The 25,536-nt window shown below is 46.3% G+C and overlaps 1 long non-coding RNA gene across 1 annotated transcript; it reads right to left on the reverse strand.

Annotated features, from left to right (window-relative positions):
• Positions 1-1,233: 1,233 nt before the first annotated feature.
• LOC135826112 (uncharacterized) lies at positions 1,234-7,233 on the reverse strand. Its single transcript, XR_010555215.1, has 3 exons — positions 6,949-7,233; positions 3,070-3,207; positions 1,234-2,481 (listed from the first exon to the last, which is right to left on the reverse strand). It is a non-coding gene; the product is annotated as an uncharacterized LOC135826112 (long non-coding RNA).
• Positions 7,234-25,536: the final 18,303 nt, after the last annotated feature.

Here is a 25,536-nt window from a genome sequence, read left to right on the forward strand (position 1 = left end):
CCAGCAAAAACCAAAACTACATACGTGGAAATTTTTTCAAATAATCGAGAGCAGCAGAAAGCAAAAATACGAACATGAAAAATACACTTTTTTGTATTCAAATTTGCACTCCCAAACATGAAAGAGCCGAAAATCCATTTTCGGAAAACCATGCACTTTCGCCACCACACTTCCGAAAGTTCGACTACTTTTTCGACTGCTGCCGCCACATTCCGAAAATAATTCAGAAATTCGGAATGCAAAACCTCTCTAATAACTATTATAGTGATCTGGCAAATCTGGGGCTATACGACTATCTGTACTGGTATGAACTATGGCAGTTTAGCCTTAGCTGATCTAGCAGAACTACAGCAACGTAATAGAGGCATGCCCAGCCACTGGACCAGGCGAGTAGCACCGCCATATGGTCCGGCCGGAGAAGGTGGAAGGGGGGGTCTTCCTGGAAATTTTTTTGAAACTAGGGTGCAAAATCCTGCATTCCTGGCACTTTTGGCATTGTGTTAAAAAATAAATAAAAAGTGGTCCGGCCAGAGCCAAAGCTGATCTTGAACACCGCAGCAGCTGTGTCATAAACGCCGCTCACTGAACCCACGAAACTCAGATCAGCAGCAATGTGGTGTGTGGTGTGGCAAGGTACAGGGGTCAACCTCACTGCCAGCAACCACAGTTATCGAACTTTGCAGTGCAATGGAACAATGCAAGAATAATAATACTGACAGGCATCACAGCAGCACAGAGTGTAGTAATGGCACTACTAACATTCACATCAACTGCCCTACAGGAGTGCTAGATGTTCATAAAAGCAGCACGCTGTAGCAGTGGCACTGCCAGCACTCACATCGACTGCACTCCCTAGAGCGTCAGTAGTAGTAGTACTAGTAGGACACGGTGCAAGACAGGCATCACTGCAGCACACTGTAGTGGCACCGCCGCCAGCGCACACATCAATTGTACAGGATAATGCAGGCAAGGCAGGCATCACAGAGGTGATCAGCGGTGCCACTGCCCACAACTGCAGCAGCTGCAATACAATCAACACACAACTAGAGCCAAGTGGCCACAATGTAGAGCAGCGGTCTGAGGACTACAAGGGTCTTGGCACTATTCACTATCTGTCCGCCATAGCTTCCAATCTAACATGTACTTATTGGCCTTTGAACACATACAACCCACTCACACAACTAACATCGTATTCTCGCACAATGCACCACAGCAGCCGTCAACTCAGTATACTTACCCAGACATGCGTACATCATTTTTTCTCCTCTCAGGAACACTCAACAATGAAAATATTGGCAGAAGAGAATGAACTAGAACTAGTAATGAAATAATACAAATTGCAGACGCACACACACATAGGTGTAAATATAAAATTTAAAAAAATTGGAGTATGATCGTGGCAATACGCCCTTGCTCTAGGGATGCAGATGGGAAAAGCGTGGGGCCACAGCCAAGCACTATTGTCGTGTACGATTACGACTTGAGCACATAATTACATGAAGTTTCTGTTGTTCTGGCACCGACCCATACGCATACACTCACAGAGCTAATAACATAATGTACTGACAATGTGAGGAAAACATTTAGTAATGTGTTGACGTAAAACCCTCTCTCGTAGCTAAACGTGATAAACAAGCAGAGATGATACCCGCAAAATGAAGCTGGGTTTTGTAATGGTGTGGTGTATGCCGCAAAAAAATCGTCCTGGATAAGTTATGCGTGCAGCACGAAGCCCAACGGTCATTAGGCTGATGATCAGAATTTCATGCCTATTGCAAACTTCACGCAGCTGAAGATGAGCACAGAGAAGCAGGTGCTGTCCGTAATGGCACCTCCTGGTGCTGTGTTACTCGGCACTGTGCTTAGCACACTGAGCACTATTCCTGCAGAAATTGTTACTCTCTATCCAAATCCCAGCTACTCTGAATATTTCCCTCGTGACAGACCAAATACACTCCATTGAATTCTGCAATGCACCTTTCTGTCTTACCGCTTTTCATGTTGAGAAAGCATTGGTCAATGAGCATCTTGTGAGACATAAAGCAGTGAGGGTACCTTCTCTTGAACACCAGTGATGCTATGCAGGACGCAGTTGCTCGCTGTCCATTTGCGACAGGAGTTCAGACAACAACAGGGATAAAGTGATGCACACATAGCTCCTGCCAGGGAAATCCATACGTGTACTCTCCAGTTTACTAGTTGACGGTATCATGCACATCTTGAAATGACCATGTGATATCAGTATCGCCATGCCGGGTCAGAACACCAGCTGCAGTCCATCTAATCCGATCTAGCGTGGTCCGAGCCACTGGTGTGGGGACTGGTCCGTCCTTTGCTCCGGAGTTGTCATCTCTGCTCACACGTGCGCTGTGACTGCACTCCCCAACTGATGTGGCTCCAACCAGTTCTTGTGTGGAAATGCACGTAACCAGTTACTTGCTCCTGTACTTCACGATATTGCTATCATGCTCGTGTTCGCTTCTGCAAAGTACACAACACCCATATGTATGCACAAAGCCCAAAACACAGTTATATAAGCAGTCATGAACATTGTTCGAGTGCTCAATTAATACCATCCAAAGGACAGAACCCATGAAACTGTGCAACCAGATCATGACACAACAGTTGTACATACTACCGTAAAGTCGCGGATAAAAGCCGGGCTTATAAGCACATAAGCAGCTGTCTGCATCAGGCTTCAATGCAAACCAGGCTTATATGCAAACCATGCTTATATGCACCACTGATATTTTTGCCAGGCTTGTATGCACATCGGCCGATCCGGGCTTGCATAGAAGCCAGGCTTCTACGCGCGACACGCGTAGATCTACCACTGACTACCGGTATGGCGGCAGTTTTACTATGCACTGTACATGGCACATGCACTCTTGACCTACCCGATCCGCGCTTGCATAGAAGCCAGGCTTTTACGCGCGACAGGCTTATATGCATTTGACCCGTTTGATTTTCAGGCTTCTATTCGCGATGTGCTTGTATGCAAACCCGGCTTTTATCCGTGACTTTACGGTATTGGGATCTTGTGCATGACAGATGCAGCATTGTACGTACCATTCTTTCGTACACAGCTGAGGCACCAATATATGAGCTTCATATCAGCAAGGAGATTGAAATGGCGGTTGGATATTCATTTTGCAGACGCTGCGGAAACACCTTCGCTGGTTTGCTGCGGTAGTCCAGCACATTGATCTTTGGGAATGCCCAAGTAAAATAATACAATACAATAGAATACAGGAGTTGGATTTGAATATGATCCGCTCATCCATTTCAGCATAACAGTTTCAGATTGCACAATTCCCTGTTCACATTAAAGTTGGTCTGTAAAGTGTTAGGATGTGCATACAGGAGAATTCTATCCAGGGTAAGTTTCAACCAACCATAATCACAGGTTGACTGGAGCATTTACATGATGATACAGGTTTACGTCGGGTTTAATCTAACCCTACCCTTCATGAACCCTCCCCCACCCCCCCCCCCCCATGGGAAAATAATAATAAAACCAACTTCAACTTTTGTTCCCATTTCAGGGAAGGATATCTGAGGTTACATTTGTTTGGTTATTCCAGAATGGGCATGGAATGCCGCCGGTACCCATCACGGAAAGGAAATGAGTGTAGTAAACAAACGCTCGAGCATGCATTCGAGAATCTGGCAATATTTTTACTTAACTCCGGAAACGACGGTCGAATGTTTTGTTTACGGGGTAAATGTGGTCATGTAGATCTACGAGTTGTTGCAAATGATGGCCTTGCGAAGACTACCGGTAGCCTACAAATGATGTAGCTGCTATTTTGCTTCCATAAGTTTCTACAGTCGTGGCCGAAGAAATCCAACACGCGAGTCAAAGGTAGCACTGCCTTTCCACTTCAATGACATCATGCACGTTTCCAAAACTTATCCGCAGTGGCCGCATATGCCTTGGTGCTGCTTTCGGCACGTGGGTTGGATTTCTTTCGTCACAACTGCGGTAATTTTCTCCAGAAACAGTTATGAGTAATATCCATGGTTAAACATTTTTCTTGTAAACAACCACCTTTTCATCTGTGAAGATTTACAGAGTTTTGAACCAGGTACTTGCCCACGGCAACTCCGAACGCCTATAGTGAATGACCCAGGGAGAAAGTCATAAATTATACCCCAATCCACTTATGGCGCACCTCCATTAGTAGAGCCCCATCTATAAACTCTACATAGACAACTTTACGTAAGTCGAATGAAAGCTCTCAAATTCACGAGTTTTTCCGCCCATTTTTTAAAGTTACTCCACTTTACGTAGCTCGGAACTTGTCAATTATTCATTGCATTGTGCAGAACGAGCCCTTTCTCGTCTATTTTCTGGAGTTAAAGATTTGTTTCAAACCATTCAAAATTATTGTGATGCCTTGCATGCAGTGGCAAAGCAGAGGCATAAACACTAGTTTGCCACTCAGATCTCATACACACTATCACAGATGGCTAACTTCCAACCGTATTCAAATTAATTTTACCATTCAAATCTCAATACAAACGACAGTGCTCCTCAAAGAAATTCGTTTTTGAAAGTGAATGCCACGCAGGGCGCTGTGCAGCCCTAGACCTGCAAACACTGTGAGGTGAACTAGTGCAGGGGAAGACTTTAGCCATGCGATCGGATTTCTTTGAGCAGCTCAATAAGCACAGGCTGAATGCTTTATTCTCACTTTTGACCAGCTCCCGCGGCCATTTCTTCAGCAGAGTATCCAACGTCCTCAGACCCAGCCCATGGAGATCAGCCATGGCTGCATCCTCACTCGCACATGGAGTTCCGTCTTCAGGGTCGCTTGCACCACCTACTATCAGTCTTCATATCTTTTGAAATTGCATTGACACTATTGCTTTCACACAATTCTTTTCACCTAGGTGCACACTATGACTTTGGAGAGGGTGTGTCGCGGTCGCATAACATCATGCCGTAGCCCCCCCCCCCCCACCAGGAGACATAGTTTTCAAATGAATTTATTTGTAGAATGCTTCCAATACCATTAGACTCCGCAATCCGAACTCTACGGACTCTGAAATTGAAATGTTTCACCGGACTTTCCCCGATGTTTGGAGCACACACATTCTTCCCCTCCCCCCCCCCCCCCTCCCACCAAGAGTACATAACCCCCCAGAGTGTGCAATGTCTGACCCAGCTGTGCATAGGGTCTTGGTCGAGCGTAATTGGATCTTTGCGTCATTGTACCGTACACATCTGAGGGGATATCTGGGAGTCGCGGGTACTCTCGTGTCAGAAACAACAGTGCCCTGCCTCGAGACCGGCGTTGAGCTGGTGTGGAGTGTACGCAAGACATCAGAAGATCCGACTACGCTCGACCAAGACCCTATGCAGAGCTGGATCAGGTGTTGCACACTTTGGGGGGTTATGTACTTTTCCTTTAACCCATAGTATATACTGTAATTCTGTACCATGCTGAGGTCAACAACTGACTAAGTATGCCACTTTCAACACCGACTACAAGATATTCGGTGTCAAATCCAGACTATCGTCGTTTTTCATCTTCTTCTTTTCTGTTGCGCTAAACGTCGCCGTAACTTAGATGAGGCATCAGTTTCTGTTTAGTTTGTTTGTAAAATGCGACCACATTGCGTATTCTGCAAAGATGGATTCGGGAAAGCAGGAAAACATCTGATGTGTTTTTGTAGGATCTACCATGACTATCCTCCCGCCAACTCTCAACAAGATGGAAGAATACGCTGTGCCAAACCACACGCAAGCTTGCTACGTGAGCGACTCATATAACATCACCGCCTCTTGGCCACAGTCACGAACAGTACCCGGTCGACCCATTCATGTCGGATAAAGTTAATTGCGATAAGATGACTCAGAAAGGAAGGATGTGAACCACCGAGATATTCGAAGTCGTCCGGATGATACCATCAGTACCACCATTATCCTGCGGAGACAAGGAGCTCCCTTGCTGTGCAAGCAGCCCCGTTGGATGGCGGATGTAGGCAGGAAGAAATAAATCCACGAAGATACATTCCTCATTTCCACAGCAGGATGCAGATTCGGTATTATTGCACACAATATCCTGGGCTTCCGTCTGAAGTGTGTAATCTAGAAATCCAGCGTGCGACACATGTAAACAAGATTGATAATGGCAGTGAAAGAGCCGGGATGCTACAGCACATAACAAGGCCGCGGACACACCAAAACAGGCTCAAACGTGGACAGCAGAATCGCTGACTGAAGTGGCGATCTGCACGCTCTCTGCACGGTAACACCAACATGCACTGACTGGTGGATTGGTTTTGCGTCGGAAAGTTGAACTAGCTACCAGCGATTTCCTTCGTTGGCCATGCACAACCTCTCACCTTTGGCAAGCATGGAAAACTCACTATTTTCTGTTTGTTTGACTTGTTTGCTGCAAAGAATTTGGTACGCAAACAACTTTTGGCAATTGCCTTCGCTTTGGTCACCGAGTCCATGCTGAGGATTGAACGGAAGGCTGAAGGAAATAATCAAGCAAGCGTACGGGCTACTACAAACTCGATCGAAGAACACAGATAGAACGGAGGGCTGAAGGAAAAAATCAAGCAAACAAATAGCCTAACCTGCACTGCTCGCCTACTTTCCTTGGTCAAAACCAAATATCAGTAGATGGCAACGAAATTTCACCGATATTCCCACCCTCAAACAATGCAAAACTCAAGAAAAAAAGGCTCCTGGCGGAATTCAGCCGGCCATTTGCTGGTTGAATTCCGCCCGCTGGAAGTGTCCGACGTTCCGCGATTTCCGTGGAAACGGCCGACAAATTCTGCACGGAATGGGTGGAATGGTGGAAATTTTGCTCGGTGACCACTGCCTAACGGAGCGCATTTTTCAGACTTGAACAAGTTTCACGCGGGTAAACACAATTTTTGATTGATATCTTGTGTTACAACTCTTCTTGTTGACAAGTGACTCACCATAGGTTCTTCCCGCACCAGGTACACATCTGCACATATCCCGAAGTACCAGACTCGGGCATAGAGTGCATGAAGATGACATCAGACCTTCTTTCCTTGTATGAAGATAACATCACACCTTTTATCCTTGTATGAAGATGACATCACTCCTTCTCTATCCTTGTATGAAGATGACATCACACCTTCTCTATCCTTGTATGAAGATGACATCACACCTTCTATCCTTGTATGAAGATGACATCACAACTTCTTTCCTTGTATGAAGACTGGACACAAACAAAGAACATAATCCGCAAGAAAATATCAATTTTCTTCATTATTCCATCAAGTCTGAATCCTTTCCAAAGCTATACAAGTCTATCATTGCTAATACGACACCGGTTACAAGACACACCTCATTAGCAGGCAACAATCAAAATCACCTGAAGCTTGAAACGTGTACGTAAATTCACGTACGATAGTAAAATTTCTACTGAAAATACAAACCATTTGGAAACCACGGGTTACCGGCTAACGAGGGCACAGGAATACATGTACGGAGAAACGGCTCAGGATAAAGAACTCTGTACATGACTTAAGGCCAAAACAAAAAAAATAAGTAGAAGCATGCTTCGTATCCGCAAACCTCAAACAACAGACTCAGTCGGCAGAAAAAAAGCGTCAATCGGGGACACTTGAGAGTTGTGATTTTGTTACTCCTCTGAGTTGTGATTTTTAGCCCGGGCCAAGCGCAATAAGAGGCCTTCTACAGAAAAAAAACTAAACTGATTCTTTGAAGGATTCTTTGTAGCTCGTCAATGTTAGTTGCTCTATGGAGCAGAAATGCTGAAATCGATTATTTTACTGTGTGCACTCATGTACTCAGGCATACAGTCTCACTTGCATTTTGGCAATTTTGGCTGGAATGGTTGCTGCTCTGCGGCCCTCGGTGTGCATTACCTGTGTTAGCAGATTAGCTGAAAGGACCGTTAGTATGTCTTGTTTCCGGTTTGAAAGTGAGAGACGACCTTCGTGCCCTGAAAAGGAGTAGAGAGCGACAAAGGTACGTCGGTAGCTGATTTTCGCGAGCTCCTCAAAATCTTTTAATGTAATAGAAAATTTAAAATTGCGGACCGAAGTCATCGCGGCGGAGGGTGTACAGTTTCCTTGTGGATTTGTAGTTGTCTCGTTTCGTTCCTACATGTATGCCAGTGTCATGATGGTGAACTGGAAAGGATAATTATTTTACTGCTTCGGTTGGCCGACTTTGTTTCGTCCACGTTGAAAAGTGACCCTAAAAAAGGGTCGAATCGTAATGATATTGATTGTCAATGTACGTGATGGCATGTTGGCTATGATTTTGGACAATTTTTTGGATCTTACTATAAATGATTCTGAGCAGAGGGTTACATGATTATTATGTTATATCGATGGAAAAGAGCAGTGCAGATCAACACGTACATACATACTGAATTCATGTACACGGTGTCTGCATTTGGATTTCAAACCAACCGGGTACACGTGTACCTGGCACAACTCTGGCAACCAGTTCAGACACGGGCAAGTTCAAGTATGGCTACTGTGCATCAGGGAGTCGTGAATATTTGACGGCACCCTGCACATGATTATACGTTAGAACAAAGAGTACTAGTAGTTTCAAATCTCCCTGGAGATTCTCTTGTTAGTACAGTAAAACTTGTAAGTAAAGACCACTGTGACTAGCAACCAACCTGGTACTACAGACCACTTCACCACGCACGGACGGTATCACATTCATATAGTATTATGGTTGTGCAGTGCAAACCTCTTACTACCCACCACCTGCCACTAAAGACTGCTTTCTCCGGGGCCAAGGGTGGTCGTTAGTCAGAGGGTTTACTAGACATGTATGAACGTACTGGGCACTCTGTTCACATGCGTCTGCACGAGGTGCTGCTTGTTATAATAGTATGTACCTTTTAAAAAGAAAATACTCGAAATGACGCCGAACATTCATTTCCCAAACGGTTCAAGTCCCCCCACTGGGTTCGTGATCCAGCTGGCCTTGCTTTGGAGCCAACACTGGTATGTAGTATGGCTCAGATCAACGTCACAGTTGACTGATTGTTCTCAACCAGACTGTGGAATCCTGACAGCTACTGAGAGAGGAGAATTGCCTGATGCATGCACACAGCACCAGTGCATAAACCATGCCAATGAACGATTTCGCAAGCTACTACTGTGCTAGTTCTACTTCTAGTACTTGCAGGCACAGGCATAAACCTATCGTATACAAACGCAGACCAAACACAGTTCAAGGATTTGGGTAAAAAATGACCCAGCCGGCCGAACAGAAAATAAGTGTTTTGTTACGGTGTTCAAACCTCAAGAATACTCTCTGTCATCTACAATAATATTTTAGAAGTTCTGGGCCATCAAATTTTTATATCCTACCGTGCACTGTCGCGTTGCCGTCGTCTTGTCTCCACAGCAGTTTGTCACGAGAAGCACCTGGGTCAACCCGCAATAAAATCTTGTGACTCAACCAAAATACAAACGGACTGCTGTATTTCTACTTCAAGAGTGTTGAAATTTCAAGTCTAACAACAGAGCTAGAGGCCGCAATATCTCCTTTGTCACAGAACGCAGACGTGAGACGCCATTGAACAAAATCAGAAAAAAACAAAAGTCCTCTTTGAAAACGTTTCTCTCAAAAGGCCTCTTTCGTTTCGTACTCAGCTACACGCACATACATCTGAGACCAACGATACACCAGGGACCATCGCAAAAGTTCGCAGAAGCCCCCGAAACGAAGACCGTGAGTTTCGGGCCTGACCCCCCTCCCTCCCCCCTCAAACGAAACGACAGTCACAATATGGGCTTCATTTTTTCACTTGGATGCTCACACATAATAATTATTATAATACTACACAAGCATTGTTGTATCAGTGTGTAACAATGTACAGCACTTTATAAATGCAACGATGATATCACCTTGCAGTGGGTGATCTAAGAACGAGAACAGCTAGAGCAATGCAGTTGTATCCTTTGAGCATTACAATGAACGTTGATTGGTGTATATTGCTTTCACATTCCCCATACGCGTCCTGACAAGCGATCTACGCCGGCTGTGATGGCATGCTAATCCTACAGCTCCTATAATTATGTCGTCAATACTTTTTTGAATTGAAGCCCGGTTTGCGATTTTCGCACCGACTCCCTCCCCCCCAAACGTATGCTCTTCGTTTCAGGGGCTTCTGCGAACTTTTGCGATGGTCCCTTACTAGTACAATGTAGTAACAAGACTTTTAGTAAGAACCTAGCGAGTCAGGCCAACCCGCGATATTCATGTTAAAACAAAATGGCGTCACGATTTATTGAAAGTGGTATAGTTGGTGGAACGAGTGTTCAAACCCATTTGAACTTCATACTGTTCGTCTTCTTTTTGACATGCTCTCTTTCCATCGTCCTTAGCTTTTATTTTTTGAGAGCTGTTTTGGCTTTCTCCTATACCTCTGGGGGATGCCAAGTGATGGTTTTGAGAGGCTGGTGATGGCTGTGAGCGAGAGTTTGCCGATCGGCGTCGTCCTCGCTATAGCGATGAAAATACTAGTTATTGCGCACCTGGCAGATATCACAACACGTCGGAGCGTCCAGGAGCAAAGGAATCTTGGGTTTTCACTGGAATCTAGTTCCTCCAGCATCGTGTAGCCCACCGTCGGTGAATGGCGGTCCAGAAAGGTCGAACCTGGTCTTCTGCAGCATCTCGCAGTCCTGCGAGGCACACTGAATACGCCTGTCATGTATTCTACAAATAAAAATCACGAAGTAGTGGACTTTACAGTGATGAGTCTATCCTGTATGCTGCAAAAGACGCAGGAAATGTGACTGGTGTCTGTACACTCAGTGACTGGACGCCAACACCTCAGTCTTCTCCTGCAGGATCTGTTTGACATTGACATTATGCAGTAGGTCGGCATTGACCTGGTTTGGCAGCTATCGTTATAGTATCTGCCTGGTTGGATGTAGCAGGTTGGTGTTTGCTCGTCGTCCAGTCCGGAATTTTCTTGTAACTCACGGTGGAGTACGCGCAGGGTTTGTGATCATCCCTGTTCACTTCAATATTATCAAACACAACGTTCCCTTTGTCACTCATCTTATCCTGAGTACTGAATTTGCTGACAATATTGCACCATACTTGTCACAACCTACCGCCACTGCTGGCGGTGGCGACTGGTTCGTCAATGGCGGTGACCAGGCTGACTGACTAGCTTCGAGACAGCGGCCTCGTTGTCAATCCCGCGGCAGCCTAAAGGTTGATTTTATTCATCCAGCCTCAGCGCCATGTTGACGATGCCCTAGTGACTGTGTGTCATGGATTGCCTTGCCATCAGCGGTCATTGCCGTCCACCTTGATGCAGCCCTCAACAACTGGCTCAGCCCATGGGAGTCTCAAGTGGACAAAATTGTTGCCAAAGTAGCTCAGAAGATTGGTGCATCGTGGTGTAGGTGAGCACATAACTAGGACTTCCCAGCGTCTATTTGTCCAGGCTGCGATACTATGTGACATGCTGTACTGCACATTCTTTTCAGCACTGCAAGGCCGGCAGCTGGACCGACTGCAGGGGCCGCGCACATGCAAGCCGCCTTTTGCCAGTGCAGCATTCTGGAACGTTCCTTCCTTCTGAGATCCGTGGAATAATAACTTTCTTTGCTTCAAAGCAAGTTGCTTACCTTTCTGTTGTGCTCCCAGTGTCCTTACAACAATAACCTACAGCAATGTTTTATTTTCCTTTCCATTCCCCAACCAATGAATACTACGATGTCGATTCTATTTCTTCATACTTTGGTGTGTGCCCGCGCACGCACGTGTGTGTGTATACCTCACTCCCCACTCGAAGTTCTGTTCCCCATCACTGGAACACTGCCTGTTCTTTCAGGACCTGCCATCATCTGCGGATGGGCATTCAATAATTGTATTGTGTGTGTTTCATTCAGAATCAGATCCGCTATCATTGCTATTAGAGAAAATCTGTGGGTTCACATCCAGTGCATTTTTAGATCTGCGTGATTTTCTCGCCACGGGCGCATACATGGGACATTGTGTGTGTGTGTGCGTCTGTGTGTATGGGGATATTGTCTGTATCGGCTTTTGGTACTAATGTTCAGGTCTGTGCTTGCATGTGTGAACATGAAATTGTTCGGTTCCGTGCATGCTATTGCTATGTTGTATATTATTGTATGTATGTGTGCATTTCCACGAACAGTGTAGACGAGCGTGGAGAGTGCATTCATCCCTCATCAACCACTTCCCCTTGGGCTTACGAGAGTTTTTTCTGCGTACCTCTCTGATACTGTATTGATGCCGGCACCTGTACCTCGATGTGTTCCTCTATCTGCAGTCGCCTTTAACCTTCGGTCAAGTTAACGTTTATTGTGCTCTATTTATCGTGCGAATCAAAATAAACAATAATAAAACAAGTCGTGCTAGAGTGACGACATGTGCGTGTAGTAGGGTTGATGCGATGGGACGTTATAATTAGGTGGAACAGAACACACATTGGGCAGATTGATTGGACATCATTTATTGTGCTCAGTCTAAACAGTGAACATAATAATTATCTCCAGTGACAGACTGTAGCGGCTAGCCTCCAATAGGTAGCTGGCACTAGTCGCTACTGCTTGTTTGACAGGTGCCGCCAGAACCCCTGTTGTGTCATGATAGATGCACATGCCCTGTTCTGGGGCATACTGAGGTACTTTGATTTTGTTGACTGCATGTAGACAGCATCCAATAGTAGTACTCGTAGACCTTGGCTCTTTGTAGGTCAACCACCATCGCATGGATCGATCGGTGACTATGCACTTGGAGGTTGGAATAGCCCGCGCTGAACAGATCTTGCCATGGCCCAGGGAGTGAACTCGCTTACTCGACTATCCCGGTTTTAGTTAACCAGCATGAGTGGTGCAATTTGTCCATACCATGTTGCGAGCTCACAGTTGTTTGGGCAGGTTTTGAGCTGCACCACGAAACAAAGCGAAATAACGGCGTGACTGTAGAGCAAGGAAGCGGCGAGACGGCACTTCCAGGACGAGACAGGCAGTAGAGATGTGTTCACAGCACGAGCAACCTCTCAGACCCTGCCGGTACTCCACAGTTACAAGAAAATGTCGGACTGGACGACGCGCCAATGCAAACCTGCTACATCCACCCAGGCAGATAGCTGCCTAACCAGGCCAATGTCGACCCACTGCATACCGGTATGTCAATGTCAAACAGATCCTGCAGGAGAAGACTGGGATGATATTGGCGTCCAGTGTACGGACACCAGTCACATTTCCTGCGTCTTTTGCAGCATACAGGATAGACTCATCACTGTAAAGTCCACTACTTCGTGATTTTTATTTGTAGAATACATGACAGGCGTATTCAGTGTGCCTCGCAGGACTGCGAGATGCTGCAGAAGACCAGTTTCGACCTTTCTGGACCGCCATTCACCGACGGTGGGCTACACGATGCTGGAGGAACTAGATTCCAGTGAAAACCCAAGATTCCTTTGCTCCTGCACGCTCCGACGTGTTGTGATATCTGCCAGGTGCGCAGTAACTAGTATTTTCATCGCTATAGCGAGGACGACGCCGATCGGCAAACTCTCGCTCACAGCCATCACCAGCCTCTCAAAACCATCACTTGGCATCCCCCAGAGGTATAGGAGAAAGCCAAAACAGCTCTCAACAAACAAAAGCTAAGGACGATGGAAAGAGAGCATGTCAAAAAGAAGACGAACAGTATGAAGTTCAAATGGGTTTGAACACTCGTTCCACCAACTATACCACTTTCAATAAATCGTGACGCCATTTTGTTTTAACACGCATACGGTCCACTGACTGTCACTCTACGTAGCTACGTGACTTAGCGAAGTTTCGCAGCTCAAATTTGCGCCTGCAAAATAATTACCAGGGGTACCCGCGGCACAAAGGTCTTCGTTTGTTCGCTGTCCGTGGCCCCTGACGTTTCGGTCCATGTCTTGTTCACACCTCGCGTGTGCGCGTGAAGTCCGTGACTACCCTGTACAGGCTGTAGACCTACCGCGTGACCATGGTGACAGAACTGTGTCGTCCTTTGCTTTGAGTTTGGGCTTTGTGGACCCTACTCATCAGCGCAGCACAGAGAAAATGAGGCACACCAAAGGAAGTGAACTGCCTGAAAAGAGAAAAAACCGCCAGACCCACCAGGACTCGAACCCGGGACCTTGCTTGCCATGAGCAATGCTCTAACCACTGAGCTATGGCCTGGGATCCACGACTGATCCTTTGAATTTGAAGTTCTCCCAATACTTTCAAAAACTGTACCAAGTTTAATAATTATTTTCATATCTCCCCCGTTCCCACCCTTTTTTACTTCTTCACAGTTCGAGCCGAAAAGTACTGTTCACGTTTTAACCATGCTCAATCGTGTTCTCAGGTTGAGAACAGCCCCCTTTACCGTGTTTTGGTCTCTCTTCGTATGTGGGCTGTCCATGCGGCGGCGATCCTCCACCATGTCATGGTCAATCTTGTGCAGGCGGGGTCCATGCTCCATCATCTCTTCCTTACTCTTCTAGCCCTTTCCCAAAGGTGCTCTTTTAATTCGCACTTAGTGCTTTTCGCGTCCCTCAAAATATGCTGAAAAAGTGCACTTTTTTCAGTGAAAACAGGCAAAAGGTGCTCTTTTTTCAGTGAAGCATAGCCATGATATACATGTTCAGATATGAATCCAAGCTGAGAAATGAATACACACTCTTCCATTTATGGGTCCACGAAAGGCAAAACAGGAAGTAAAGTTCAAAAAACCCACTTTTTACAGCTTCACCAACTAGACCTTGACGGAGTATGCTAGCATAATTTTTCGCATAATTCCTACCAAAATCGAATAATTGCATAATTCGAGGCAAATTGCATACGAATCGCATAAAATTGGAATAATCCGCCTGTTCGCATCAAATTCCATTCAGTTGTACGTTGTACATGTTCTACAAGTACAAGTACATGTAGATGCACCAGGGCGTCGTAGGTTTACGACTCCCTTGATAACATGTCCAGTCCATTACAGTCAGTGACGGCAAGAGTACATAAATACTCTTGGTGACGGTCGTAGCTAGGTCGGACGCCGGACGGTGCGTTCACCCCTTTGAACTTTTGCTACTAGTACCTAGAGTCCATAAACAAGAGTATGCAACTGTGATCTCTTTTCTATGGGCCAGATGCACGGCGCGCTGCCTTCATTACATCATTCAGCTGCAGTCCGCGCACTGCGGAAAATCAAACTTTCGTACGGAACTGGAGTTCACGCGCCAGAATTCAGAGATTTTGTAGGTACTGGAACGAATCGAGCAAAAACGGATGGGCTCGTGCGAGAAATTGAGAGTTTGGATGCATGCTTTCAGAGCGTGATGAAGGCAAGTTACGTAATGAAGGCAGCGCGCCGCCGCGCACTGACCCATAACCACAGTTGCATACTCTTGTTTATGCACTCTTGCTAGTACTCGTACTACAGTACAACACCCTCTACAAAAAAGCTCTTGCGCTAGTCGTCATGCATGTTTTTTTGCGAAACCAAGTTGGCTAGTGCTATGGTGTTTCGTCGGAACTGTGCAGCATAATGCGGCATAATATGATATCTTTTAGCATAATTCTGCAATTTTTTCAGCAATGCGAAAAGCATAATTTCATGAAAATATTAGCATAATCCGTCAAGGCCTATCACCAACTTGTTGCCCCAAAAACAGCGGCGTGCCAAGGCCCATCGAGCACTCGGAAACTGTGATCGCATGCATGAGCAAACAGATTTTTAGCACTTTTCGGTTAAAAAAGCTCAAAAAGGGCGATATTCACCAAAAAACGCAATAAAAGGGCGAAAGAAACGGGCTTTTCCAAAAAGGGCCAGAAAGGGCGAAAAAGGGGAAAACCTTTGGGAAAGGGTTATACTCTTCGTCGGAAGTATAAAGGGGAGGTGTGTAAAAAGCCAAAAGTGGGAGAGAAGACAAAAAAAGAAGAAGAAAAGATCTGAGAGTGTTCCAACGGCGTGAACTAATCCCGAAGGTGAGTAAAATGAAGGCGTGGAAGCAGGTGATTGTGATAGAGCGAGGAACTGTGAAGTGTAAATGTATGTGAAGGTATGCGTGTGTGAATGCTAGGCGAAGAGTCTAAGTTTTGTGACATTTTCTTTATGAATGCAAAGATCAGGATTGTGTTGACGGATGAAAACAGCTTGTAATCGCGCGGCCTTGAGCACGACACAAAACAGTGAATCATGAATCATCATCCAATGAGCGACATTGGCTACTAGACAAGAGGTGTTTCTTTTAAGTTAAATTGATGACCCTTTCGTGGTGCTCTCACCTTCCGTCTGATCCTCTTCGTCCTGGTTTTACCGTCCCACGTTCTCCATCACTGCTCATACCTGCCTCATCCTCTTCCTCTTCCGTATCATCCTCTGCACCCGACGACACATTCCTACGCCACTGCTCGGTGCAAGTCCATGCCCGGTGGAAGATGCCATTATCGCCGCACGAGTCTTGATTCTTGTTACTGGTCTCCATACCTGTGCTTGGCCATCTCCTGAAGTCGCACGTATAACTGTGCAGATTCAACTGGTATTGGAATTGTGAGTGCGTTCGATTATGCACTTGAATCAATTCATGATCCATTCGCATGCATTCAAATCGTTCGATTTTCATGTCATGAGCCATGGAATCGATTCGGAATCCATTCACACTCTTCATAATTATGGGGTGATGTGAATAGCTCAAATTGAATCATGAAACGATTCGTGAATCGATTCGCGGGCAAAATCGAACGCACTCAGTGTGGTTCTGGGTTGATGGTGCAACAGGCAACTGTTTGCGGAGTCGGCCCCGTCCAGATCGCTAGGCTCTGGCTGCATCTGACAATAGGTAGGCCGGTAGAGGGGACGGCTCGATACCGGGACGCTTTGACAGGCAAATTTGTATAGACCCAAACCGATCATCAGCGTTGATTTTTCACTCGAAATGTGTTTGTGGAAGGAAACTGGCATGTTGAAGTTTGCTCTGGGGCCAGAGTCAATCGAACTGAGCCACTCCTTTGTGTTGACCCATTGCCTCCAAGTTGCCCAATTTTTCGCTTCAAAAAAGATCAAATCAGAGGTGGCTCCAAACCGGACACGTTTTAGAGTGCAAGTCAAATTCACTCTGGCTCTGAAATTAGGTAATTGCTATCGTTCCAAGACGGCCAGTACAGAGTAACAATAAGCCTTGTGTGTGCTTCCATTAGTTTTTATTGGTATGCGGTGCTTTATTGGCGAGAGGCGAGCCGCTGTTTACCTGCGACAAGAAGTTGATTTTTCGAAAGTCGTAAAACACAAGTCGCAGTGCGAAGCAACACGTCAAAAACTCACCTGCCTGATATGGCGCTGCTGGTCATCGCAGAGCCATGGAATTTTGGCTCGGAGTATAACACATCGTAGTTTCACTGTGACATATGTTTTCTAATCAAAATACCAAGTGAGAAAGTGAATATTGAGTCCGTTCCGGTTTACAACCTGTTGTTGTGTGGTGTCGTGGGTGACGGAATCGAGCGTCAAGGTCGCCTAGATCTTGCCAAGACTGGTCAAGGGTGCGCCATCAGCGGTGCGCACAACATCCTTGTCGGTAAGCAGATTCTCAATAAAGTCTCCGAGGAGCTCGAGGTGTGCAGGGCCAATAGCGTTGATGTCGCTGCCGGTGTCAGGAAGCCAGCGCAAACTGGTTGGCTTGTCGGCAGACACGAGCTGCGTGTTGACGGCTATGGTAGCCCCTTCACAGGAGGACGCGGGACGTTGCAGCTTCAGCTGACCGACAGTCCTCTTAGAAGCAGACGGACACATGGATAAGAAGTGACCGGTGCGTTGGCAGCCGTTGCATTTGCGATCCGCAGCAGGGCAGGGTCGCTTGCGGTGCGGCCACAGTTGGGACACTTGTCCGGCGAGGGCTTGCTGCCAGACTTGGAAACCTTGGCTGCGGGTGCTCGAGCTTGCTTGGATGCCATTCCTTTCTGCTTCTTATAGCTGGAACGAACGGCACTCACGGACGCGTCTCCAGTGGCCTGACTGGGGATACGTGACGAGGTTTAACTGGCAGCCTCCTCGGCGCGGCATAGGTCGACGCAGGTTGCCAGGGTTAGATCCTTCATTGCCAGCAGCTTGTGTCGAACGTCATCCTGCAGGATGCCGGTAACAATGCCGTCTCGCAGAATTTCATCCGTGTTAGCCTGGAGCGACTGCTGGCATGTTTGACACATACGCCCTTAGCATGTCGAACAGACATCCAACCCGGAGAAGTTGCACGCATGAAACAACTCCCTCAGGGATGTGTACCACGCGTCGAACGTCTCTCCAGGTTGCTGGGCACGGCGGTAAAATTCAATCCTGTCCAGCAGGGGGTTGCGCTGGCGCCGGATGAACTTGCGTAGTTCAACCATGGCCTCCGGGACATCATGGGTGTTTGGCACCACAATCACACCTTCACGCATGAAACGTCTCAGGTCCTCATCCAAGGCCTGCCTAAACGCGGCCATCCTTGTCTCGCGGGGCTGCGCTGACAACAGCTGACACCGGGAGTAGTCCTTCCAGGCCTCGCTCCACGATGCAAATTCAGCTAGATTCGCCGACGACAACAATATGGGCCGATCCAAGTAGTAAGTGCGGGGCGGGTTCTGGCACACTTTTTGACCTTTGACCTTTGGGCCAAATAAGGCACACTGTGTCGGGCGTGCTTGGTCTGGCCCCGGGACCCCCCAGAGTTTGACCTTTGACCCCTGGCATGCCATAAATGTCATCCTTAAGGTTCTTTTCACCATAGGTGGCGAACGTGCACTTGTTCGGTGCATTCGCACCAGGGTGTAGTAAAATACGTACTATTCCCTGATTCCGACATCGTAGATGTGCACTGAATTATTGCACATGCCCGCATACGCAGGCGAAGCGTGCGGCCTTTAGTGTTATCCTGCGTGTGGAAAAGACGCAGTGCAACACAAGGTGTACTAGTACACGTGTCATTATACTACTCCCTGATTCGCACCTCGTAGATTTGCAGCAAACAAAGTTAACGTTCCGTGCATTCGTTTTATTTGCACATCGTAGATGTGCACTGACAAGTTGCCCATGCAGAGCATGCCTAATCGGCTTTTCGATCGGTTAAGAGAATGTTCAAATTTGGCCATATTATGAGACCCAAGACCAGAACTCGGCTCAACATAGTACTTGAAGTCACCGTTCCCAATACGTCATGTACATTTACATACACTCTGTTGAAGCACTGAAACATCGATTTTCGGCGAATTCAACATGCGAATTTTTGAACATTCGGCGAAAAGATGGGTAATTTCTTCAAAACCACTTTTTTCGGCGAATTTTTCGCCCGGCCGATTAGGGAAATGCCTACTATCCATGCAGGTATATTAGATGCATATTTCTATTTTGATCGGAATTCAGTTAGAATCAACCGGCTACGCCCGGGGTGTCATGCATCAAAACAATTATTGAAGGGGTGTCACAGTGAAGCAGTGTTGCTACGCACCACAAATCCCCTCCAGTGTTGCTACGCACCACAAATCCCCTCTGCACTGTACCGAATCTATACTGGAGAATCCAGAGTGGCCAGCAAAGAGTCACAACCCGCGGGTATCCAGTCACACTAAGGCATGTCCACCATTCCCCACATATTCACCGTAACAAAACACAATACTGTTTACTATAATACACTTTTATTTAAATTGACTTGGATGAGTTTGTAGAAGAGAACACAATGCACGCACACGCACACACGCACACACACATCTAGGTTATAGTGCTATACATGTATCTAGGGTTTAGGAAGCACGAGAATATGTCGAAGCACCTACACATACCTCTTCATGCAGTGTACTTCAGTAGCCCAACACATTACGACTGCTCAGGACCATCACAAAACACATTACGACTGCTATAGCACAGTACCATCACAAAACACTACACACTGTTACTACACTGCACACACAGTTACTACACTACGCCTGTTACAAGTACTTACAAATAATTTTGAAACAAACGGCGCATCCTCCCGACGGCAGCCCCAGACCTTCATACATCATCATCTGTAAAACCAAGCAGGAGTGCACACAAACACTATTAGTGTCACGAATACGAAAGCAGGGTAAGACAAGAGGATACGAAACAAGTAAGTATCGCTATAACGAGGGGGTAAGTATACATGTAAACAGAGCAGTGCTTACTTACAGGGTCCTAATACGCTCTACGGCGTCCCGGTAGTCGGACTGCAACAGCAACAGCAGTCCGACTTGCCGACCCTCCCAGTAACGGGCCAGATGGGCCGTACCCGTGAGGTGGGCGGCCACGGCTGTGGCTCCCACCAGCCTTTCTCCACTGTAAAAACGAAAGAAACCGCAGAAAGCACAGTGTCATAGAGCTCTTTTGTTGGGGGAGAGAGCTAGGAGCACTGCACACTTACCATTTATCGCAATATATGATTAGAAAGAGGCGGCGCTTGACGCACCGCCTCAGATGCCGGAACAGGGGTATTACCCCTGTCAGTTGGACACCGCAGTGGCACGTGAACGTCATTTGGGCTGTTTTCAGGATAATGATACTGAAGTGAAGGTGTGAACCGCAAAGCAAGACCTTTACCTTCTTCCTGTCGAATTCGCTCCCCAGCTGCATACCGACATCATCCGCTAAAACCCAATCATACCAAGTAACGCAAAGGTCATCAGTTGACCTTTTGGACTTTTCAACTCTTATCCAAAACCACCAAGAGGAAAAAACCAGGATGAAGAAGACGTCAGTTGTAGAAGCGTTTGTGGAGGAGTTGTTACATTATTCTCAGTAAATAGATATGGCTGATACATTCGGTGTAGACTTGGACGACCGGTCGTGGTCTCTCACCACGGATCCTTTACTAATAGAAAGGCGGACGCCAATAAGAACTGTTGTGGAGTTGGCAGATCAAAACGCGCAGCAAGAAATTTGGCACGTCGATGGTAGACTCCATCGGGAGGACGGACCAGCTCTTGTTGATAGTAGGGGAGTGTCCGCCTGGTGCTATGGAGGTCGCCTTCATCGCGTTAATGAACCTGCTTGGATAGGACGGGGTAGCCTCGAGTACTACCTCAACGGTGCCTAGAGCCGGCGGTCCTGCAGTCAGTTATTGTGACGCCACATGCTGTATTCTACGGTGGTATCACCAGGGAAGGCTCCACAGGGTGAATGCGCCAGCGGTGATACGCAGGGAAGCTAACAATCGTGTACGGGAGTGGTGCCGATACAACCTTCGGCATAGGGAAGATGGACCTGCTTTCATCTCTCACGAGGAGGAGGGTATCTATCAGTGGTACCTCAATGGGGTGTATTACGGTGACCACCATCAAGACCAGGCAGTACACCCCATGGAGCTGCAGTACATCAATGTAGTGCCTACTAAGGTAGACTCGTCAGCAATAAGTCATGAGCCCATCTGTGTGATTTGTCAGGATACCCTGGACCGTCCTCTATCCAAGTTGGAGCGCGGTCATGAATTTCACTTCCACTGTATCAAGGAGTGGATCAGTTCTGCCCCCAAGCCCTACTTGCCCAACCTGCCGCTACTCCATGACTGCTGAGGACTTGGTTGAGTTCTTGTAGTAATACATGACACAGTTGCATGTAGGCGACTACGAATGACCAGTCATGTGCTACAGATGGACACGAACACGCCACCCTAAGTAGCCATGAGCGGCTATTTGGGCAAGGGCAACAAAGCACCTCGTGGGCGGCCAAGGTTGACACTAGCCACAAGTCTGGTCGCTCAGTTGAATAAGCTGGGTGTGCCCATGAAGACCATGGAAGCCCTTTCCAGGTGCCGGCAACAAGCAGAGGACAAGACAGACTGGAAGATACTGTGCAGCTCGACACTCGAGGACAAATCAGTATCAACAGCTACTACACCTTGCTGATGATGCTCACAAGACAGAAGTGGGAAAAACCACTGAATTTCTTTATTTAGTGCTCAACTACGCGAAATGTGTTATTATTATTATTATTATACATGTTCAATTGTACACAGTCTGGCTGACTGCCATTCTCTACCACACATTACCGGACACTGTTGTGGTTGTCGTCGCTATCGTCGTCGTTGTTGATGTTGTTGTTGGTTGTTGTCGTCGTTATCGTCGTCGTTGTTGATGTTGTTGTTGGCTGTTGCTGTCGGTTGTTGTCGGTTGTTGTCGTTTGCTGTTGGTTGTTGTTGGTTATTGTCGGTTGTTGTCGGTTGTTGTCGGTTGTTGTTGGTTGTTGTTGGTTGTTGTTGGTTGTTGTTGGTTGTTGTTGGTTGTTGTTGAGTGTTGTTGTTGGTTGTTGTTGATTGTTGTCGGTTGTTGGGTGTTGTTGTCGGTTGTTGGGTGTTGTTGTTGGCTGTTGGGTGTTGTTGTTGTCGGTTGTTGGGTGTTGTTGTTGGTTGTTGTTGGTTGTTGCATCCTGCAACCCATACCCTACTAGTATCAGTGGGGATGCTAGAATCAGAAGAGGCAAGGCAGCACTCTTCCGTGGATGTATTACTCGACACAACACCACCCATACTTGTTTTCTAGAAGTTTTGAATATAATGATATATTGCAGTAGGAAGTAGTATACAGTCAAATAGGATAGGATAAGAATGAATGATCAGCTGTCTGATAAAGAATGCAGTTCATTAAAGACTTATTGGAAGCTCTCTACCAGCTGATCGTCTTGTTGGACGGCGACACTGCATAATGATATGAAGCTCTCAGTTAGCTGTTTCAGTTCCGTGGTAGAAAGTGTCATGTGCGCGTCCAGAGCACGATGAAAACATCTGGGCTCCACGTGGATGCAGATGATTGGAGCAACAGTAAGACGTACCTTCAACGCCTGCTCGTCAATGTCGAGGGAGACTGCCCCGGGGTAGATGAAAACATCTTGTTCCACATCCAGTTCGAACGAGCTGGTCGGGACTAGCTTGCTTTCACCGTTGATGTACACCCGACATTGACCGTCGGACGAACGTGAAGGGTAGAAGTTGGTCTTGATCTTCTCCACACGTCCTCTTCGGAGAGTGTCACGGAGCGATGGACAAGTCTTGATCAAGTTCGTAATGATGAACTCAGTGGACTCATTCAGTTCGATGTAAACCTGTCCTTGAGCATCTTTGCGAGCTGTTGCCGTACTACCACAGGCTGGTAGAGCTCCTGAAGGGAAGTACATCTTATAACCAGGCTTGTAGAAGGATCTACCTGATGACTTGTAGGACAGTTGCATGTCCTCCTGAAACCCATCCACCACAATCTCTTTGTGGAGCTTGGTAGGAGCAGGTGACACATAGCGACGCTTAGCCGGTACTGCCTTCGAAGAGAGCACAGCTTGAGAAGGGTAAGCAGGAAGAGCGGAATTCTTCCTCACCCGTCGCTCGTATAGGGAATCCATCTTCCAGGAAGCGAAGGCAGAACAACTCATCAGCACTGTATTCGATGAACGAATGACTCAACTACAGGACAACCATCTGTATTTATACAAATCAGAGACGGAGGCGGATTGAAATGATAAAAATATGTGTCAGCTAGGTCAACCAATCACCATCAAGCCCAACAAAAACATTTGCCCAATCAGCATTGAGCCCGCCAAAAACATTTGACCAACCAGCATCAAACTCGCCAAAAACATTTTGTCCAATCAGCGGCATGCCCACCAAATAATATCTCATCTTAAAGATTCCTTACATGATACCGCCACTTTAGTGAACTGATACAGTATGGAAATAAGATCAGAGTCAAACGTGTGCAAGTTCTGAATCACGTGATCAAGTGAATAGGTTTCCCAACAATAGGCATCAATCAATGATGTCATAAGAGATGTATCAGATGGAGATAAAATCAGCAAATTCGTACGCAACGTGGACAGTTGAGATGAAGACACCATCCTGGTCGACTCCATGAGATGCAGTACATATAGGAGTGGAAAATGCTGAGGAAGAGGTTTCATGATTCGACTGAACCTCAACCATGATACATTGCTACGAGGTAAGTAGGAACGCAGTTTACGTAGTACATCCACATTCGTATCGTATACTATGCAGGATAATGCTATAGCATAGTTTATACTCTTGTACAAACAGGATTTTTTCATCGCAAGTATCTGCTCCCGAAGAGGGTATACGCAAAGCTGATCGGATAAGAGTTCAGTTTTCGAAAGAAAATGCAAAAGATGACGATCCACACCGCATAACCGCTCATGTACCGCGTAAGGCTTCTTCATCAAACTACATCTCCTATGCACATCATCTTCTGGGAAGTAAATCACCGCCATGACAAGTCCACACGAAGAACACACGTATCTTCCTTCATGTAAAACATGATCAAGATGTTGACACTGTTTTTTCTCCCCGTATTGCTCTTTTTCTTCTTCTTCTTCTTCTTCTTCTTCTTCTTCTTCTTCTTCTTCTTCTTCTTCTTCTTCTTCTTCTTCTTCTTCTTCTTCTTCTTCTTCTTCTTCTTCATGACACACCATACCATACGGACACAACCACACCCCAACTGTACTGGGGGCCTATCTCTTCGAATTGCATTATATGAGTTTCTTTTTCCTTTTTTCTTTACCCGTTACTGTCTAAAAAGCAGTCGAAACGGTTTTTATCCACCATTTGATGGTGAGCATTTCCCTTCTTCTTCTTCTTCTTCTTCTTCTTCTTCTTCTTCTTCTTCTTCTTCTTCTTCTTCTTCTTCTTCTTCTTCTTCTTCTTCTTCTTCTTCTTCTTCTTCTTCTTCTTCTTCTTCTTCTTCTTCTTCTTCTTCTTCTTCTTCTTCTTCTTCTTCTTCTTCTTCTTCTTCTTCTTCTTCTTCTTCTTCTTCTTCTTCTTCTTCTTCTTCTTCTTCTTCTTCTTCTTCTTCTTCTTCTTCTTCTTCTTCTTCTTCTTCTTCTTCTTCTTCTTCTTCTTCTTCTTCTTCTTCTTCTTCTTCTTCTTCTTCTTCTTCTTCTTCTTCTTCTTCTTCTTCTTCTTCTTCTTCTTCTTCTTCTTCTTCTTCTTCTTCTTCTTCTTCTTCTTCTTCTTCTTCTTCTTCTTCTTCTTCTTCTTCTTCTTCTTCTTCAAGCAAGCAGCGCTGAACTCAAGCTATGTCCTATGGCTAAGGCGAAGGGAGCGAACATGGCGCGACTGGCCGTTGTATTAAAACTGTTTGGTGAACCTGTTGTAGAGCACTTGGTGGGCGATCGGCCACCCAGCGAGGATAGTTGGACGTCCTTAAAATCAAGATTTGAACTCGCCATTCCGGCCTCTAAAGGGCCGGGGGTGGACGATCGCCAACCTTGCCAACCTCTCGTAGTCACTTGTTCTTGTCGAATCGTTATTTTCATAGCCTACTCGACATTCGCCCTACAAATTACCATACATCACAACGCAACTACCTGTACATGACACACCATACCATACGGACACAACCACACCCCAACTGTACTGGGGGCCTATCTCTTCGAATTGCATTATATGAGTTTCTTTTTCCTTTTTTCTTTACCCGTTACTGTCTAAAAAGCAGTCGAAACGGTTTTTATCCACCATTTGATGGTGAGCATTTCCCTTCTTCTTCTTCTTCTTC

Source organism: Sycon ciliatum, chromosome 10, assembly GCF_964019385.1.
Source record: "Sycon ciliatum chromosome 10, ocSycCili1.1, whole genome shotgun sequence".
NCBI classification, from domain to species: Eukaryota; Metazoa; Porifera; class Calcarea; order Leucosolenida; family Sycettidae; genus Sycon; species Sycon ciliatum.